General features: G+C 45.3%; 1 long non-coding RNA gene across 1 annotated transcript in view; it reads left to right on the top strand.

Moving 5' to 3' along the window:
- Positions 1-13,339, top strand: part of LOC102145885 (uncharacterized) — a 48,383-nt gene extending 35,044 nt beyond the window's left edge. The window contains exons 2-5 of the long non-coding RNA XR_010578541.2: positions 4,171-4,318; positions 8,326-8,488; positions 9,562-9,800; positions 12,298-13,339. This is a non-coding gene — a long non-coding RNA (uncharacterized lncRNA). The remainder of the gene's footprint in view (positions 1-4,170; positions 4,319-8,325; positions 8,489-9,561; positions 9,801-12,297) is intronic.
- The last annotated feature ends 2,437 nt before the right edge of the window (positions 13,340-15,776 follow it).

Here is a 15,776-nt window from a genome sequence, read left to right as displayed (position 1 = left end):
CTAGGACCCCAGAGGATTGATGGTGCCTACTGGCACTGAGGGTGGCACTTCCCCACTCCGTCTTGCAACTCAAATACTAATCTCGGAAACACCCTCGCAGACATACTTTGGGAGCCCAGTCATTCCAATCAAGTTCCAAACCACCTGGCTTTCCCTTTCAGCAGAAGAGAGATGGGATCAGCGCCTACTGAAGCACTGGGGATAAATGATGCTTTACCAGCTGTCTGGGAACCCCTTAATCCAGTCAAATTGATGCCAGAATCAGCCATCACAGGCTCTTTCCGCATCCACAGGGACTGAGGGTGAAACAGATCAGACTGGCTTTTGAAACATTTCTGCTTTCATCCTTGAGCTCTGAAGAACTCCACTGGCTCTTAAGGAAATTAGATTTAGGCCTTCTGAGATTCTAACTAATCACTTGTACAGAGTGTCTAATTTTCTGAACTATTTTGGATTGTGCAAAAAGTTTTAAACTTTATATTTTCTATGTACACTTATTCTTCATCTTTATCCAATATAAGTCAAAAATGACAGGAATAAAACGGTGAAGTGTTTGAGACTTTTTAGGGACCATGTGTCTTCTGTTCAGGGACAGTAGGTGGGAGTGTCAGGGAGGGAGACTGTGCTACTGGACATATGAGTTTAGCAGCCACCAAGACCAGTTAATACTGCCAAGCCCTTGGTTATTTATGTGAGTTTTCAGAGTATTCCTGGGGAATTTGACTTTCAAAAAGCCAGTGGACCTTGAGATTCTGCTGCTGAGACAGCTGTATTTTTCAACTGACTCCCCAGTCAATCTTGCCAAATGTGGCAAAGAGTTAGGGAGTTTCTGCAGTCAGTGAATGAGCAACAAGGTCTAATGTATATTGTCTCAGGGAAGGTCTGATGTATACCATCTCAGGGAATGTCTAATGTATACCATCTCAGGGAAAACTGTTAGTGGAGAATAAAACCCAGATTGGTAGATGGACTTTGGTTTGAAATGAGTTTGAATACACTTAGGGTGAAGTGGGATTTAGAATTCTGCCATAACAAAGATTACTTAATAATTACAATGGAATTTTTCGCCGTCCAGTTAGTCAATTAGGTCAAAAAATTCAGATATATCTATGAATCTGATTATTTGCCAAATAAAATGTGAAAGCTTGCCTCCATCTTTCTATTGTGTGCAGATATTTTGCAGTGTGGATTTGGTCTCTGGGTGTGAATGTGCCCTGGACAAAATGCTTACTAGACAGACATTGTGCTTCTTTGTAGACACTGTGCTAGGCATGTATTACACATTGCCCCGAATCCTTATCACAAACACATCAGGAGTATGATGCTTCTCTTTTGGCCAAGGAGGAAGCTGTGGCTCAGGCCAGTGAGGCTGTATATCCGGGGATCAACAGCCAGTAAGTGGGTGTGCCGACTCCCAAGGCCAAAGCCCACCCACTTGCCAGGTAACTTTCTAAGAATACGAAGGTATTCTGTGTTATGATGGTGTGCGTTACATGAATGTATCTATCTACCAAAAGTGTGCTTCCATGATTTGTGCAATCAGATATGGGATGTAATGGTAACTCATGTTTTTACCCAAGGATTTTTTCATCATCATAAAACATCACTTCTACTCAGCTTTATTCTAATGATTTGAGGCAGAGTTTAAAAATCTATCAAAATTAAACATATTTTTAACAAAGTGAAGACATCTAGACCATCAGTCAACGGGGTAGGAAAGACGGAGCTAAAACCAGGGCTGAATTTCATTTACAGATGACTCGAGGTCCTACTCAATTACTAGGAATGGACTAAACATTCGCCTCTAAGCTTTCCAGTAAGCAACATAATAGGAACAATATCAATGCAATATGCCCTGAGTCCATGAAAAATAAACTAAGCAGTTGCTTAGGGAAAGCAGAGCTGCTTCTGGTAAGGAATTCAGAGAGTTTTCCTTTGAGTCTTCATAAAGAAGACACTCTTTGATGTAGGGCACAGCATTAACTACATTCTTACGCAAGTTTTAAAGGCTAAATCTTATAAAATCTTTTAATATAGGCCATAACACCAAGCAGCAAAAATAGAGAACTAGAGGATGGGGAGATGGAATTTGCTGTGTTTGGAAACTAATACAATTATTGGTTTTCTGTGTTCTCACTTAATCCAGGGTTTTAAGGAATCTAGAGAAAAATCAGGATTGATGTTTTTCATTAGTGCATTTTCTTACAACAAAACCTCTTGAACGCTCTGGGTGGTGAGGAGTTTGGGTTGCTCTTGGCTTGTGATGAGTTTCCCAGGGAGCCATGCACTTCTCACCTGAGCAAACCACCAGGAAAAGTTTTGGGATAGTCCTGGAGGCAGGGAAATTTCCTATGGGTGTTTATTTAGCTGTAGTGCTGTAATCAGCCTTTCACATAATTTGATAAAACTGACCAATGTGAAATAAAACTGTTAATATGACCCCAAACTCTCCAGACAAGATGGATTCTCTATGGCTAACAGAAACACCCAAATTAAAATAATGGAAACCCAGTGGCCATAGTTAGAGAAGGGTGGTCACGTGCCTTTTGTTTCTGAAGACGGCAGTTCCAAACAAACATGCTGTCTGTGCCTCTGAGCTAAGATAGTTCTTGTAAAGGGAGCTGAGGCACCATGGCTGGAAATCTCCCACCAGCCTGACATGGCGTCCAACAGACACTTACGGTTTGGGGTATAGAAACTACCCAGTCAGGACTCAGTTATTTTCAACCAATCAGAATTGAATGTGTTCAAATCCTTCATTTACATATACAGACCTGATTGAAGACTGTGATGGGAACTCTCCTTATTCAGGCCAGACCCTTTCTGTGTTCTCCAGAACGTGCTTTTGTTTTCCACCAGAGCTTGCGTCTTCCCAATATCTAGATTGTTTTCTATTTAATAAAAAGTAAAATTCTCAACTTTTCCTCCACAGATCTCATGGTTTTTTGTTAGTACCTCAAATATATGTGTACAAAGGTGGAAAAAGCAAAATTCCAGGGCATTAGCTGGGGTTAAAGTATCTATGTTTTCACCCATCAGATTTAGGCTTCATTCCCCAGAACCCACTTTCTTTTAACCAAGTGCATGCTTTCCCTCACTCATATACTTGAGTGATTTCATCAGGTGAAAGGAAGATTATAATGAACATCTCAAACTTTATATAATTTGAGGAAGTCCTTATCAATATTTGCTTCTGTTTTCTCCTTGACAACCCAGCTCAGGCTGGTCTGACTTCCCTTTCCTCTCTTCCTTGTTTACTTCCCATTTATTTTTTGTTGCTGTTGGGTAATTTAGGTATAAGTGTAATAGTCCTTATCACACTTCATACTAGGGAAATGGAGTTCATGATTGCTGGGTGTGGGGCAAGGATTTTATATTAAAAATCATCCAATGATTGGAGGCAAGAAGGAAAATCTCTTCTTTGGTGCCTCTGAGAAGATCTTCGAAAGATTTTCAGGGAGCAGCGTGTCCCCAATGGAAACTGAAAGTACTTCATTTGTTTTGTTTTCTCCAGTTGTGGTAGATGGAAAAATGGTCACAGTTCTATGCACCTCCACTCATCAAAAGGCAGGGTCAGTTTCCCCATTCATTGACCCTGAGTTTTACCAGGTTTGGCCAATAGAAGTCAGAGGAAGTGGCAGGTGCCAGTTACAAGTTTGGGCTGCAAGTTCCACAGCCCCTTTTAGAAATCAGCTGAACCACTGTGTGAATAAGGCCAGGTTAGCCTGCTGGAGAATGAGGCCCAGTTGCTCCCATCATCTCATATGACAGCCAATCAACCAACAGTCATGTGACTGAAGTCATCTTGGACCAGCCAAATTCCAACCAACCTTTTCAGTAGACCCCAGACACATGAACAAACCCAACTAAGATCAACCAACCAACCCTAAAGAGGTCTGCAGAGTTGCCCAGTAACACACAGAATCACGACCAATAATAAATGTATACTGTTTGAAGTTGCCACATTGTTAGGTGGTTTGTTATGCCACAAAAGCTAACTGACACATCAACTCTGAAACCTCCTTGGTTTAATCAGGGTGCTGGCATGTATGGGGCAACTGTGCCCAGGATAACATTACTTAGTCTCAGAATCATAATTAATTAAATTTTAAGTGACAGAAATCTAATAAAATCTGACTTACTTAAAAAGGGGAACTTATTGGTTCACAGAAACACGCTGCAGCAAGAGTCAACTGGGGACTCTTGGTTGACGAGAGCCAGGAATGTGACCTGCATTGAAGTTTGCTCTTTCAGAGTCAGTGCAGTTGAGTGTGATGGAAACTCTTCTTTAGAAAAGAAAAAAGAAACATCATCCAGGGTAAGTTTACCATATATTCTTATGCAGGGAGGGTGAGGTTGATAAAATATTTATTTTGTATGCTCTTTCCTAAGTGGCTCTGCTCTCTGGAAGATTCCCTTTGTCTCATGGCCTTTAGAGCCGACAGCAGATTTGGGCAGACCTCACCTGTTGAGGACTCATAGTGGAACTTGTTTTTTTTCTCTCTCTCTCTTTTTTTTTTTTTTTTTGTTTTTTGAGATGGGTTTTCTCTCTTGTTGCCCAGGCTGGAGTGCAGTGGCATGATCTTAGCTCACTGCAACCTCCACCTCCCAGGTTCAAGCGATTCTCCTGCCTCAGCCTCCCAAGTAGCTGGGATTACAGGCGCCTGCCACCATGTCAGGCTAATTTTTGTATTTTTAGTAGAGACGGGGTTTCACCATGTTGGCCAGGCTAGTCTTGAATCCTGACCTCGTGATCCACCCATCTCGGCCTCCCAAAGTGCTGGGATTACAGGAGTGAGCCACCACGTCCGGCCAGAATTTGTTTTTCTTTCTGGGTGCCTGAAATCTGAATCACCTTCCTATATTTTAGGGATCCTCTACCCACTGTGGCAGAACCTGGCCCCCATTATGTAAATGGGAGAGCCCAGATAGCACCTTCCCAGCCTCCCTGGCAGCTGGGGCCTAGTCAATGTGACTTGCCTCTGCCAATCAGGCACCTGCCCTCAGCTTACAGGGCACCTGTGATGTGACGTGGCCATAGCTGCTGGGAACCCATTCTGTGATGATGGTGGTCCTGAGCAGCTGGCCCTGGGTTCTGTGGGGGGTCAGCAGCAGAGTTTCTAAGGAAAGCACCCAGTGTTCAGTGTCAGAGGTGCATCTTCAGCCAAACCAGCAGCTGAAGCAGAGATGCTTCCACCAGGCCAGTTTTCAGGCTGCTGATGGCTGCACTGCCTCCTAGCCTGGCTCCCCTGTCTTCTTCAAGATTCATGGAGCTTTCCAGCACCATTTTAACACATTTTTGTTTGTTTGTTTACATTCCCCAGTCATTAGCTATTGCATGCAACTGTGAAGCCAGGATAAAACCACACAGCATCTCAGCCCAGGTCTGTGCTGGTGTGAGCCCTGAAGCTGAACTCAGATCGGGCATTCACAGGCATGGGGATTTTTCTGTAACACGATCCCTTTGAACTTTGCATATTTATTTTGTCTTGAGTGATTGTTGGCTCGCAACCAATGTGAAAAATCGAGTCATGTCATGATTGCTGAACCTTTGCTTACACCCTGAAGCACAGAATCCAGCCCCGTGACTCAGCAAGGTGGACAGCTGTCAGGTCCAAGTATCTTTGCATCCATGGTCATGACCTGAGGAACACTGTCTGCACCATAATCTTACTCTTTTCTATCTGCTCTCCAATGGCCCCATTTGAACTAGTTTGTTTCTTATGGCATCTCAAAAACTCAAAAGCAGCAGTACAAAAAAATGAGAAAACTTTAAAATGTCTTTTTCAAAAATCCAAGATTGTCCAGTGTTCTTATTATTCACTTTTTGTGTAACAAATTACTCTCCAGTTTAGTGGCTTAAATATAATTTATTATCTCTCGTGATTGGGTTCAACTGACAAATTCTCATGTGGGGTCTCTCAGGTTATTGCATTTACATATTGGCTAAGAGAAGAAGCATCTTAAGGCTCAGTGGGGCTGGAAGTTCAAGGTGGCTTCTTCTCTCCCATGTCAGGTGCCCAGTTGAGACGGCTGACTGGCAGGAGCTGGCCATCAGATCTCTCTTTCCATGCAGCCTCTTAAAGTGACCACCTTGGGCTTTCTCACGGCCTGGCTGTTGGATTTAGGGGAGAGCTTTCAGATCCAGCACAGTGCCACTTCCACCATATTTTATTGTTCAAAGCAATCCCAGAGTCTCCCCAGATTCAAGGGCAGAATAACATAGACCCCACATTCCAGTGGAAGGAATATCAATGAATTTGTAGCTATCTTTGTTCCTCTGCTTGTTGGAAAGAGTTGAAGTCCCAAGAGAAAAACCTGTTATCTGTTGTCTTAACTTGGATTTCCCCAGAAAGGGATACTGAGGCAAAGATTGTGAGTTCAGTGTTACCTGTGGAAACACTAGCAGGGTAGTGAGACAGAGGAGGGAAGAGATCCAGTGAAAGGTACATTATCAAGCAGGTGACTGAGTGTAGGAGACTGGGCTAATCCCAGTAGGGAACTCGGATGATATGTGGATATGTGCAGCTATGCTGACAGAGGTATGTGGGAACTGGGATTGTCCACTGCTGCTTCCAGATGTTAACTCCCTGGCACTTCCAGTCACTCTGGCATGTGTGTTCAGAGAAGATTCTGGGAGCTTTTCAGGTGGAGAGAAGGCAGACTTAGACCTGGAAGCTTCTGGTTGGCAGCATTGGGTTGGGGCATGTGGATGGGCCACCGGCCATGTCTGCACCCTAGTGGCTTCTCTACCAAAAAAGGGGCCAGAGGAACATGTGCCACTCCTTAACATTTTTCTTCCTTCCCTTTGTGACTTTATTCTCCCCTTTTGGAAACTATCACTTGGGATTCTCCAGTTTCACCATTTATTGTTTCTGCCACAGAACTTGTTGGTTACAAGTTGCAGACCCAAAGGCAGACTTGCTTAGGATTAAAAATAGGGAAATATTGGTTTATGTCTCCAAACCATAGTAAGGCAAGAGACAGAAGAAGGCATCAGGGACAGTTGGGTCCAGAAATCAGTTACTGTCAGGCCTCTTACTCTTTCTCTCTTATTCTCACTTTTCTGCACTTCTGCAGTACTCTCAGACCTGCTTCTCCACAGTATGGAAATATCTTTGAGGGCCTCTCAGGGCTCATATCATCCAAGTCTTGCTACCAAAAATGAATTTGAAGTTCCAAGTTTTAAAATTCTGTGGAATAACTTAGACTGACACACCATGGCTCACTTACCCAGCTCTGAAATCAATAGAAGGCAGGGGTGGGAGAGGAGTGAATTATGAATGATAGTTTTCCTTGGAACTCTGCCATTGTAGGGGCTTGGGGGCACTATTTCCAAAAATAAGGGAGGTACCTTACCTGGAGTGGAGGCCGTGATCATCAGAGGAGCTTTCGTCTTTAGACGAGTGGCTTATCAGAAAACCTTTCTCAAACTCTAGTGGGTCCCATCAGACCTCCTGGCCATCCTCTGGAGGGTGCCCTGCAGAGCACAGAGAAGCAGAGTGAATAAAAGCTAAAAAGTATCCAAAAGAAAATACATGTTTGAGAAGATGGCCTGTTTGTTGACCAGGGCAAAGGTTTCTTCACAGCTTCATCCTCCACCTTTCCCACCTTCAAAGCCAACTTGACTCTTTATGTAAGAAAAGTGTGGAGTCCCCTGCTTGAGGAGTGGGTCGTTTGTAAGGGGGAAATCTGCATAGGGCCCTAATTGTGCCCTCACCCTCTAGGGAGGCTGTTGGGGACCTCCTAGCTCACAGCAGCCCCTCCCTCTTTCAGCAATGCTCCCACTGGGCTCCCAAGGGGGGCAGTCATGCGACATCATGCAGGACCCTAAGTGGTAGTTGATTGACCCAGGGAGGGACTCATGACCCAAGCTGGGTCTATCAGATTCTCCTTCTTGGAAAATTTGAATTTTGGAATCTGAACAAGATGAAAACTATGAGTTTTGGCAGTCAACATGCATCCCAGTTAAGTTTTTCTATTATGTATTGGCTACGTATTGTGAACAAATCCCGACTCCAGGCATGCTGGAGAGAAATGATTTTTTTCACCCAACTTTGAGGTCTTGAGTTTCTTGAGTGAAAGGGACGCTTGGAATGTATGAGACAGGATGCTAAGGAGGTGGAGAAAGACGATCAAGTGGGGTGGAGTATTGGGGTGGAGTAAAGAATTGAAGAGATTCTGGAACCTTAGATAGGGATGCTCCATCATGTTTCCTGTTACTAAGGACTCAAATAAATTGAGAACTGAGTGACCACTGGCACTTGGCGACTTGGTCAGAACAAGTTCTGCTCCACAGGTACCTGCATTCTCCTTTCCTCGCAGGACTGCACTTGCTCAGTGGACTTTTGAGCAAAGCATGGTGGCAGGCACACAGCACAACCCTGGGCTCCAGAGCCTGCCTTTCCCTTCACCTGGATATCAACCCTAAAGTTCCATTTTTCCAGACAGAGCAACGTGGCTTGAGCTCCATCTTCAGCGCAATAATGTAAGTGGACTCACCACCCCATGTGCCTCTCCCTGGGATCCTCAACTATTCTCAGGGATGGCCCCAGCAGCCTGGCTGGCACAGTGTGACTCTTGCCCTGCAGTCATATGTGTTTGAGTCTAGGCTAGTCATGTGACGTAAGTTTGGCCTGTCATATCCTCTTTAGCAGATATTTTAATATGAAGAATTAACTGAGGCAGGCACTGGGGTGGCTGGAGCATAGCTAAGCTGATGGCAGCATTTGGAGGGAAGAGTTTCCTTTCTCTGCTGAGCTTTCTGGTTGCTTCCCACCTCACTGGGGTGCTCAGTTCTTCCTGGAAATCATGAGGTGTCCACTCACATTTTGGTAGATCCTATTTGTTGCTTAGATATTGAAGTTAAAGTTAAGCAGTTGGTTTCCATTGGTTGCAGAAAACAGAACTTTAGTGATTATACTCACTTGCTTTTTTACCCCAAATTATGAGAACACTTAAGCCCTTTACATTTAGTCACAAGCAGAAGGAAAGAGGAGGCTGGCGATGAGTGACAGGTTTTCTTTGGAGGGGTAGGAGGATACTAGTGACTCCTTAATTCAAACATTTGGAAATTCCCATTTTGTAGCAGCAAAGCTCAACCTAAATAACTTTTTGGACATTTCAAGAAACTCTAAATAATGCAGAACAATAAAATGCTTTGTTTCTAACCAATACTCAATCTTGCAAAGCCTGGTGTTCAAAAGAGATCAGTGAGATTTAAGAGTTTTAGCTGAACTCTGGATCTATACAATTTTGAACGTCAGAAATTTCAATCCTTTCTGACCTTCTAAAAAGAATATCCATCTGGGACCATTCAGCAAAGAAAATAAAATTCTGGCCTCCAGGCAGTTCTGCATCTGTAGGCATAAGAAGCATTTTTCCTAACCATTATACTTTCTTGGGTGGCTTCGAGCCCCCATGCCCCAGGACTGTCCAGCTGTGCGAGTCAGCCTGGATCGTGCTCCCTGTTCCACCTGAAGCCATGCAGGCAAAGGCTGCAGCATGAGGCTTCCCAAGCTGTGTTCAGATGCTGTGCCTTTCCTCTCATCTCATCTACAGGTCAAGCCCAGGTAAGATGAAGGCCCTGCCCTTTGCAGGGACCTTGTGAGATGCAGGAGCAGCTTCCGCAGAGAGATGCAGACACTAAAGGCCCGTGTAGCTGAAGCCTCGGAAGCTGGTCCACCATGTTCTGCCAGAACAGGGGAATCATCATCCTTAGAACCACCCGGAAGCACGAGTTGTCAGATGGAGACAGGGCCTCATAAATCAGCCAGCACAAACCCCTGGTTGGACAGCAGGTAGGGTGGCAGCCCTGACACTCACAAGGATTGCCTGGGGCTGCAGCTTATTAGTGGTGCCTCGAAGCAGCTAGAATCTGGGCGTCCCCAGGAGATCTTTCCACGCCTGCTGGCTTCTTTCATGGTGCTGTTTGCCTGCTGGTGCCTGGTGAGGGCCCCTGGTGAGGGAAAACGGGGGCTTCTTATTCCTTTCCACTCTGTGTGAATTGATTTTCCCAACTAAGCCCCAAGTTCCAGTAACTTACTGAGTTGATGGAGTCACTGGCTATTTCAAGCTATCATTTTCATCTGAAGCATTTCGCTCTTTAAACTGACATTTAAATGCATATTCAGACGTGGGCAGCCTTCCCTTAGTGCCCAGGAACCGGGATGGACCCATGCATAGATGCTCCTCCTTTGACCCCATACTGGAAACCACGAGACACACACTCCATGCCTGCTGAGAGGTGAGGAAAACAACTCCAGACAGTGTCAGAAATGCACATGCAGACACACACAGGACCGGGTCCCCTCGGTTGAAGTCAGCTCCTTTAGAGCAGATGCAGGAGTGCTGGGATCTGGCGGGGACACAGGACAAAGATGGCCTCTCTGTTGGAGTCAGGGGTCATCCTATGCCAGTGCCCTGGGGTGGGAAGGGATGTGGCCTGTCCCAGGAATAAGGGGAATCCTGCGGACTCAGTGCCAGCGAGCTGGGCACTGACTGGACAAGGCTGTGAAGTAGCCAGAAGCTAGTCTAGGAAGGCCCTGCAGACAGGACACGGGCTGTCCTAGAGCCGAGGTCCGCACCCCTCTCCTCCCACCTCCTGAGCATGCTGCTCCTCTGTAACTTCCTATGCTGAATGTGTCTCCCCTGCAGGCCTCTCAGCACATGGCCTGAACCTGGGGTGCAGTGGCTCTTCTCTCTCCTCATTGTCACTTCCACACCACTCTCCTTCCTTCTTAAAATCCCAGCCCGAGGCTCAGGACATGAGCCATACCACCTGCTGCCCCTCCTTAGGCAGTTGTCTATAGACCCCTTTTCCTTTATTCCTTGGAGGTTTCAGCTTCCCTGACAATCCAGTTCTCCACATGGAAGACCACGCAGAGGCTCTGTCCAGTGCCCTAGCCTCGCAGCTCCTTACCACCTCCATAACAAAGCCGTGCCCTCCAGTCACCGCAGCCACTCATGCCGCCCAACCCCCCAGACCTTGTCATTAGCAAACAAAACAGTGAAACTTCTATCATCTGGACTCAAAGCAGCCCACATCCTTACCACCTCTTATCTTAATACAATTTAATAGTTGCAGAAAAAAGTCCTCCATGCCAAAATTAAAAAAAAAAATTAGTTGTACACACGCAGGGCAAGGTAGATTTGGCTAAACAGAAATCTAAATGACATAAGCTGAAATAAGCAAAGGTTGTGTTAATGGAAATGTTCAGTATCGGAGCAAAGACAGAAATCCTGCTGTAGTGGAACTGGAGAGGCCGGGTCACATTACCATGCCCGTTTTCTGGTAAGACTATTGAGGTGAATCCTCTTCAGGAATGTTGGAAGTGAAGATGTCCAGGATACCTGGTGGGTGAGGTGAGCTGATCCTGGAGAAGTGTAGTCTCAGTGGCAATGTTGGTCCTGAGGCCATTGGCCACACTGTTAAAAACAATTCTGATCTTTGACCAACTCATTTCTCATAAAAGCTTGCTTTTTATGAGAAGTTTGTAACTTCAGAAAAAAAGTCTAAAGATTTGGTAGTGTTAACTCCTTTTGCCCATGACTATCATGGGGGCCCCTTGGGTTCACTAGAGGCCTCACCCTGTACCCTCCCCCACCTCTACCCAACCCACTCCTCCTGTTTTCTCCTCAATCTACTCCAATTGAGTATCCATGCCCTCCATTCAACCAAAACTGCCCATTTCAAGGTTACTATTGATGGCCACACTGCAAAATACAGACCTGAATGCTTGGTTCTCACCTGACTTGAAGTTCCTGCAATGTTTTTGTTGTACTTGAGCCAACTAGCAATTATTATATGCAATTGCTCCCAGTGTGAGGAAGGCAATGGGAAGAGGTAACCAAGAAGTACAAAACACTTTTTGCTAACTAACCACACATTTATTCCCATTTAACAAGTTAATTAAGCAATTAATAGATAAAGCAATTAGGGCTAATTCAGCAGTCAAGCCATTATGTGAGCTAGCTTCCTGCCTTGGAGCTAATTTCCTAGGTTAGAAGGGCAGCACTGCCTCCCCCGGGGATTCATCCAGTTGGTCAGGCTCTCCTAAGGCCTCCAGCCTTCTGGCTACCCCCAGCCAACATGGAATTGACTTCTGCTGGATGATACCTTCATTCCATCTCCTCAAGAAAATCACATAGTGACGACTCTGTGCCCTCCAGAGAGGTGCCTGGAGACCAAAGCTTGTCTTGGAATTTTGATTGCAGACTGAGTTTTTGTATTAAATATTTGCTTCTTTGGGTTTTTTGTTTGTTTGTTTGTTTTTACAACGTTTTTTATCCTTGCAGAGTCTCAGGGTGAAATGCTGGAATGATGGACTACGCGTCTCCTCTTCCACACTCACAGCCAATCAATGAGCAAATTTAGAACCTCTCCTTTCAGCACAGCTCTGGACTCCGGCCACTCCTCAGAGCCTCCACCACCTCCACATGGGTCCAGCAAGGCCATCTTTTTCGGGGCGATTGCAAAGGCCTCCCAGCTGCTTTCTCTGCACCACCCTTGCCACCCTTTCCTCCCAGTCATGCCAGGATGGCCTTTTGTAGTGTGAATTTTAGAGTTCACTCCCCTGTTCAAAACCCCATTCCAGGGTAAAAGCTAAAGTCCCCCCATCTGCTTCCACCCAGGGTGACTCTCCAACCCTCCTTCGCACCCCTTTCTCACTCTGTTTCAGCCATGCTGACCTCTGCGCCTCGCAGCCTTTGCCCTTTGCCCTCTTGGCTTCCTCTGCCGAGAATGTCCCCACCAGCCCTCAGCCTGGCTTCTATTCTCTCTGCCTTCTTTCCATACACCCATCTCTTCCTTCCCATTTGCCCTGCTAGGTTCTCCCAGAGCACCCACTTTCTCAGCCCCATGCACTTTACTGAGCCATTTGTTATCTGTTGCCCGCACTGTAATATCAGCTTCACAGGTGAGGGGATTTTTGTCTTTTTTCCCCCACTTTTGCATTCCCCAAGAAAGTAACAGTGTCAGATACACAGTAGGTATTCTAAGGTGTCTGTTGAATGAATGGGGAATGAGCCTAGCTATTTGGTGGGTTCCTTGTGAGCCTTCTCTTTGTGTTTGAACATGTTACCAAATCACGGCAAGGATAAAGTCTGTGTCTTTTAAACACTGGTGTTCCCTTTCATATCTGATCATTCATCCCATAGGATTTGGTGTGGGCAATCACTGGTTTCCATGAAATCTGTCCCAGTACTAACAGCAAACACTGAATTTTCAAATGTTTTCTACCAACTGACTAGGAGAGATATACTAAATATCATACTAAATTTTAGCTTATTTGCTTTTTGTCATATGTAAAAGCCAAAGTAGTTTAAACCTAGTCAAACAAAATCCAACCTCTGTTCGTGGTTTCTTCTACTAATTTCAATGTAGTGCTTGGTAATAATTAGTTGTATTAACTGAAGACTTTCAGGAGACCTGATGGTTAAGTCCCTGGTGTCCCACAGAGCTGACCTAGCATAGCAATGGCTATGGTGGGTTTGACACAGAGTGTGGGCTTGGGGCTAGAAACAATGTGTGGCTGCTGGCTTCATTTCCTTACTATTAATGAATGGGCTGTGGCTGAACCTGGCATTTGTGGAGACAATAGGCACAGGCTTTCTCCATGGCAGTGGCTATCACCAGGGCATCTTGGAGAGGCATATCATGTTTCAGAGTCCTCCAAAGCCAGCTCAGGAGGGTGCACGAGGGGCAGGAGAAGGAAGGGCCCATGCTGCCATCACCATCACCCACCAAGTGACACAGATTCAGTGTCACTGTAGACAAGTGCCATGGATATGCAATTACATAGACAATGAGGATACAGGGAACTCCGGAGCCTGTGGTGGCTGCAGCTGAATGCACTGCCCAACCTGCCGTGCTCTGGTGGGGCCTCTCTGAGGGGACCTCATTTGATGGCACCATCGCCCTATCAAGAGAGCACGCTAGCTTCAATCACAGGTCTCTCGATCTGGGCAAAGTCATCCCACACAAAGTACTTGATTCCCGAGATGCAGAACATTGCATGACACATGGAGGCCAAACTATGTGATGCCCTGATGAACGCAGAGAGCTCTGGAGGGGAAGAGGTGGAGGTCAGAAGCAGAAGCTATTTGCTTTCTGCCTGGGTGTGCTTCTTCCATTACCCTGACTGATGGGGTGATTGTTCCTTTATTTTAAACATGACTTGAAAGCATCAACTCAAGCCAATGCCAGAAATCTGTTCCTGGGCAAATGACAGAAGAATCACTCTAGTGAAACTGTTTAGTTTGTCATGAATCTAAAGCTGTGGTTCTTGAGGTATTTTGGGAATTTGTGAGGTCATCTTTGCTTGACACTGTGATTGTCAGAGACCTGCTGGTGTTTATAGGCAAAGATCAATGACAATAAATGTCTTGCAATGCACAGGACAGGATAATAACCAATAGCTGTCATAGCAGGAAATGCCGAATTCTCAGGGGCTTAGTACGACACTGATTTATTTCTTGCTCGAAAGGAGTCGAAGCAGATCTAGCAGCCAATCACACCTTGTACAGCTCCATCTGGAACACACGGCCTTGCAGATCCCTGTGGATCCCTGTTGGGCTCTGTGGGTCCCTGTGGCAGGAACCACGGAGCAATGGAGGAAGGGCACCTGCTCTCACTTGCTTCAGCCCTGAAGTCCCATAGACCACTGGCCACTGCCACAGACCATCCACAGGCCAGACTGAGTCACGTGGCCACAATCTGCCAGCAAGGGAAGTTGGGTGGCTGGAGGAGCAAAAGTGGTGTCGGAGGAGCCCCGTCTCCGATGACGTCTCCCATGGTGAAGGGTTATACCACATCCCGCCGCATTCCCTGGGGTCTTGATTCTTGCCAAGGAGGAATTCGCTCAGTGCTGGGCACATAGCAGGCATAAAAAAAACCAGGAAAAATAAACTGTTGATCGTGGGGGCAAATGCTTTATCTCTTACAGGTCTGTTTTATCAACCTAACCAAAGGGCTGATTTTTAAAGTTAAGCGGATTCTTTCTCACATTTTAAGATAGTTTTTGTCTTGGGTGGTGAAATTTTAGCTTAGCCACTGGAAATATATTGCTATCTGAAGCCCTGGAAACTTATATAAACATCATTTTTAATTTTAACTTTTGACAGATGAGCTCCATTTCTAACACTTTGAACTCTGAACTGATGGCCTTTGGTGTTTTGCATGTTGGTGGGTGTTGTTTTTTTTTTTTTTTTGCAACCACCTAATTATAGAATAAATATGCTTGCCTTTTCTCTATTGCCCTGATCAGAGCAATGGTAGGATTTAGTTATCTAGAGAAAGATCAAGGTTTTAGGTTTAGCTGCAGCACTTGGTACAAAACGTTCTTCATTCTTATGCCTGAAAATTTGAAGTTCGAGCCAGAACAAAGAAATAGAATCTGTGTAGAGGCAAGAAGATGGCCTGAGCTCCACATCTTGATGCTCATGCACTTTTTTCATAGAATTACGCCTTCCTTAGATCGGGGCTAGTTTTAGTTCAAAGACAGATCTAACGTGCTCATTTATCATGGTCCTTAGAACATGACCTGGAGGTTGCAAGCTAAGAGAAACACCAACAGCAGCAAGCATCAGCAGAACATAGGGTGTGGAGATGGCAGAAAATGCCAGAAACTGCTTCAACGGCCGCTGAATGCAAGATCGAGTACCTACTCGTGCCTTAATAGGTTCTGTATAATGTATGGCTATATGACAATACTGAATAATAACTGATGCTTGTAATTATGATATTGAGTTATTAGGAAAACAATGATTATATTTAG

The sequence above is a fragment of the Macaca fascicularis genome, chromosome 10 (assembly GCF_037993035.2).
Source record: "Macaca fascicularis isolate 582-1 chromosome 10, T2T-MFA8v1.1".
Taxonomy (NCBI): Eukaryota; Metazoa; Chordata; class Mammalia; order Primates; family Cercopithecidae; genus Macaca; species Macaca fascicularis.
The sequence above is the reverse complement of the archived record's forward strand: the minus strand, read 5'-3'. Positions and strand labels throughout refer to the sequence as shown.